Source organism: Meles meles, chromosome 21 (assembly GCF_922984935.1).
Source record: "Meles meles chromosome 21, mMelMel3.1 paternal haplotype, whole genome shotgun sequence".
NCBI lineage: Eukaryota > Metazoa > Chordata > Mammalia > Carnivora > Mustelidae > Meles > Meles meles.
In genome coordinates this window covers 41,114,890-41,120,448 of record NC_060086.1, presented here as the reverse complement: position 1 = coordinate 41,120,448, position 5,559 = coordinate 41,114,890, and positions in this window count along the sequence as shown.

The following is a 5,559-nucleotide window of genomic DNA, read 5'->3' as shown; positions in this document are numbered from 1 at the left end:
ATGATTAGGGGGTGTGGGATCTCCCTTTAGGGTGACGGAAAATGTCCTAACATGGCTAGTGGTGATGATCACAGCTCTGTGAATGCATTAAAAGCCACTGAACTGCACACCAGAAATGGGAATGAACCGTCTGCTGTGAATGATATCTCAATAAAGCCACTTAAAGGAAAAGGATCCTGAAGGGGCACGGAGTCTCTTCTCAGTCAGTCAGGGGCATCCCCCATAATCCCGCAAGCTGCCACTGGGTCTGTGGAATGACTGACCGGAGTCAGAAAGGGCCGGCAATGAAGAATGTTCTTATTTATTAAGTGCATAAGAGAAGGGGTACAGATCCTACCCTGAGGTCCCCACAGAACAGGAGGATCAGAAAAGAAGAGGGCGCCCTGCAGATTCAGAGCCAACAAGAACCAGCGTAGAACAGCAGCGAGCTTCAGCCATGTGAGAGGGCACAGGCCTGCTTCACGAGGCTCTGTGGGCTCTGTGAGCTCATGTGGGCTGCGGGCTCCGGGAGCTCTCTGAGCTCCTGCGTTCCCTTAGGGCTCGTCGCAGTGTCACTGCATGTCCCGGTCTCTGGCTTGTGGATAAACTGCCTAGGAGGTTCTAAGCTCCTTGAGGACAGAAATCTCTTGTTTATTTATCTTTGAATACTTGGTATCTCTAAAACACTAACTTATACACAGTAGGCACACAATCAATATTCGCTTTAAAAATAAAAAAGTATGGGGGTGGGTACTTCTCTTTCCAATAATGGTGGTCTAGGTAACTGGTACCAACCTGCCCAATGGCAACAACTAAAAATACTGGACAAAATATAGAAGCCAGTGAAGAGTGAGCACAATCGTGAGAATCACTAGGCCAACATTCAGGCAGGGCAGAGATCCCAAGAAGTGACCCTGATGTCATTGTTGCTCTCATCCAGAGGCTATTCGCTGATCTGAAGAGACAGCTAAGGAGCTGAGCTGCACGTGTTCCAACTTTGTGGGGGTCTGGGGAAAAAGCCAGGATCCAGGGCCTACCACTGGAGGAGGCTCTGGGAAACCACCCCTTGGTTTGGGCTCTGATTTCAAAGAGCAGCACATTAGGAGGAAGCGTGACCCAAAGTAATGCAGCTGCTGCATGATCATAGCCCAGCTGCACGTCCCCAGGTGTCCCAGACCATACCCAGCACTGACATAGGATTCAGGAGGTCTCTCATTGCTAATGTCTTCAAGAACCTGACAAAAGAAAAAAAAAAATCCTTTCTGAAGTAAGATACCATTATCCCAGGCCACAGATTACCCTACAAATAATTATTCAAATACAAAATCCAGCACTGAGATAATCAGGCTCATGAGGCAGCTTGATCAGAAATAACAGGAATCCCAGAAATAGCTCCATGAGGCTCCCAGACATTAGCATCAAACACAGACTATAAAAATAATTCTGCTTGCCATATTCAAGAAGATAAAAACCAAGCTTGAAAATTTTGGCAGGGAAGTAGAAATTATATTTTGCAAAGCTGTGAAAAGTTTTGAAAAAGAATCCAATAGGAATTTTAGAGCTAAAATAAGATAGCACGATCAGAATTAAAAACTCAATGGAAGGGTCTATCAGAAAATTAGACACAGCTAAAGAGAGATTTAGTAAAATGAAAGTTCTGAGTGCTGTGTGTGATTAGTATAAGAATTTGTGAAGGATTTTTTCATTTTCCTGTCAAAGTGAAATTCTTTGACAGTGCTTTCATCTCACTTTGTTACACTGTAAGCACTCTGTTCTTTAAAAAATGCCATATGTTCAGGTGAAACTTGTTCTGAACATGGTGCTCTTAAGAAAACTTTTTTTTTTTTTTTAAAGTAGGCTCCAATTATAGTGTGGAGCCCAATGCAGGGCTTGAACTCAGGACCCTGAGATCAAGACCTGAGCTGAGATCAAGAGTCAGATGCTACCAACTCAGCCACCCAGGGATCCCAAAAAAACTTCTTAACAAAGGAAAATATGTTTATACATGAAGAAAAATTAATGTAAAAAAGTGGTTTACATTTCAAAGAAAGCCTAAGGAGGCAAAAAAAAAAAAAATCTATGCTAATACTCCTGGTTAAAATAATCTCTAGCCTCCTAGCAGAAATTTTAGCATAAAACAGAGTGGCCCACTCTAATGCCAGGGGGCACTCAGCAATAATCTCCCTGCATCTTTCCAGAGAACTCTGAACTGGGTGTTTTGCAGGTCATAAAACACAGACCATGAGGAGACTCCAATTCATGGTTTGAGGAGGTCAGTGATTTGCCAGTTGAGTGTCAGCAGTGGGTGAAGGAGAAGACTGAACAATGCTGGTAAGGTCATGTGTGCCTGCCCGTTACCATGCCTTCCTCCCACTGACTTGTTCCCTGCTTGGGTGAAGAGGGGTGTGTGTGTGTGTGTGTGTGTGTGTGTGTGTGTGAGAATTGTGTGTCTGTGATCAGTAGCTTCTCTCAGTACACACTGAATTTATGTTTTTATGGCTAACTTTGAGTTAATACCCAGAAGAAAACAATCTAGAGTGAAGTATGAAGAGACAAAAGAATAGAAAATATAGTAAACTAAAATATAAATTATATGGAAGGAATATCTAACATGTTTAATTGGAGTTTTAGGAAGGAAGGAGAGTAAGAGTGAGGCAGAAGCAACATTTGAACAAATAAACTGAGGATTTTCTGAAACTGATGAAAAACAGCAATCTACAAACTCAAGGAGCCAAATAAATTGCAAACAAGATAAAAAAAAAAGAGAGAGAAATCCATACCTGGTACAGAAACTCCAAAACAAAGAATTTTAAAAGTAGCCAAAGAAAAACAAGATGACTTTCAAAAGTGCAAGTTTTGTTGACTTTTCAGCAGCAAAACTAAAAGCCAGAAGTAGTAGAATTGTATCTCCAATATGCTGGAAAGAAAACGAAACAAAACAAAAATAGCAGACTTGCTAACCTAAACTTCTACCTGGTTTAAAAAAAAAAAAAACCTACTTCACCAAAGGGAATTCTCGTCTGTACTTCAAACAGAAAAAAAAATTGTCTCTGAAGGGAGGTTGGGGATAGAAGTAGAAAAAAAATGTCAAATGTGAAGATAAAATCCAATTGAATCTTGACTTTATAAAAGAATGTCTTATTGGGCTTATGATCTAGAAAGAAAGAAAGTTCATATGATCTAGAAAGAGAGAAAGTTCAAAACAATGAAAGCATCTACTGTGAGAGAAATGTCAATTTCTAAATTCCTTGATTTCTCTAGGAGAGGAGTAAAGGTAATGATTCTTATTTGATGGTGATAAGTCAAGGTTGGACATCATAATTTCTAGAATATCACTAAAAACAATGGTAAAATTCTGAATCACCATAAGCTAACAGAGGAACAAAGGGAGATATAAAAAACTCAACCAAATGAAACCAAGATGAAGGAACAAAGAAGAGGTGAAATGAGCAGAAGGTACATCCATAGTAAAATGATGATGGGTCCATAATTACAATAATGATAAGAGTCAACCGCTCCAGATCGAGGATTATTACAGGTGATAGAAACAAAATTCAATACATGCTTAGTACAAGAGACTCATCTAAAACATCAGGATAAAGAAAACTTGAAAGAAAATTAATGAAAAGTTATATACCATTGATATACTAGTAGGATAGCTGGTGTAGCAATTTTAATATCAAACAAACATACTTTAAGGTAACAAGCATATTTTGAATTAAGAATCACTCTATAATAATAAAAGATTATTGTAAATTTGGATGAACTTAATAATATAGAGCAAATGCAGACAGAATTATATGGAAAGATAGTCTAGTCCCTAAGCAGAAGAGAAATAATTCTGTAGAAGATTTGAAACAATGTGATAAATGGACTTGGCTTTATAGACGTATATAGAACAGTGTACCCAACAATCACAGAACACATTATTTTCAAGAAGCTATAATCCATTAAAAACTTTGGCTCCACCGTTGTTTAGAGTAGCAACATTCTCAGCCTACTTAGGCGTGTTGTAAAGCTGTTAGAGAAGTAACTCCACAAGTTCTGTGAGTGGAAATGTAGTGCTCAAGTCACATTCTACTTTAAAAGATTGTAGCAAATACAAACAAATTAAAAAAAAAAAAAGTTCTGTGGGGGGAAAAAATTTGGCTCCATGCTGGACCAAAATGCATGTTCTTTTTTTTTTTTTTTAAGATTTTATTTATTTATTTGACAGAAAGAGAGAGATCACAAGTAGGCAGAGAGGCAGGCAGAGAGAGGCGGAAGCAGGCTCCCCGCTGAGCAGAGAGCCTGATGTGGGGCTTGATATCATGACCTGAACTGAAGGCAGAGGCTTAACCCACTGAGCCACCCAGGCACCCCCAAATCATGTTCTAATTAATTTCAAAGAACAGACAAAAAATAAATAAAGTTTTCTAACCACACTGTAAATAGGTTAAGAATCAGTAACAAAAATATAACTGGAAAAATCCCTATATCTTTGCAAACTACACTTTTGAATAATATGTTCCAAATACCATTCTAAATAATACATGGTCCTGGAAGAAATAAAAATGGAAATTAGAGATTGTTTGAACTAAATTACATGTAATACAGGAAAATGACACAATAAAATTTGTGGAATAAAGCTAAAGCAGTACTTGGAGGGAAAATTATAGCCTTGATTGCATATTTTAGAGAAGAAAAAAAGCTAAGATAGGAGCTGAGCATTCATTTCAAGAGGTTAGGAAAAGAACAGAAAATAAACCCAACAAAAGTAGGTGAAAGGGAATAATTTAAAAGTATAAACAAAGGTAAAAGGAAACACACAACAGAGAGAATGAGCAAAGTCCAAATTGAAAAAACTAACAAAATTGATAAACCCACAATGAGAATGATCAATCAGAAAAGAGAAGGCACAACATCAAGTATAAGAAATGAAGAAGAGACTTCACCACAGAAGTAAGAGCATATTAGGAACAACTTTATGCCAATAAACTAGAAAATTTAGGTGAGATGGACAGATTCACAGACAAATGTGATATATCCGATGCAAAGAAACATCAAAAATCTTAGTCCTGTTAACTATTAAGTAAATTAAATCTGTAATCAACCAGCATCTGATGATGAAAATTCAAGACCCAGATGGCTTCACGGGGGAATCCTACCAAACATCGAAGAAAGAAAAAATTCTTAATTATCTGCCTCTGCAGAAAGTAGAAGAAAGTTCACCAACTAATTTTGAAAGGCTAGGGTAACTTTCTACTAACACTCAACAAGAATAGCACTAGAAAAAAGGCACAGACGAATTTCATTCATGAATATAGATGCAAAAATCCTTAATGAAATGAAACCAGCTGAATCAGGGGGTATATGAAAGGATAATGCATCACGGGGTGCCTGGGTGGTAGAGTCGGTTGAGTGATCGACTCCTGGTTTCCGCCCAGGTCGTGATCTCAGGGGGTTGACACCAAGCCGCCTTCAGGCTCCACTCTGTGCAGAGTCTGCTTGAGATTCTCTCTTGCTCTCACTCTGCTCCTCCCTCTGCTCGCTCGCTCTCTCTCTCTCTCAAATAAATAAATAAATATGTATATTTTTATA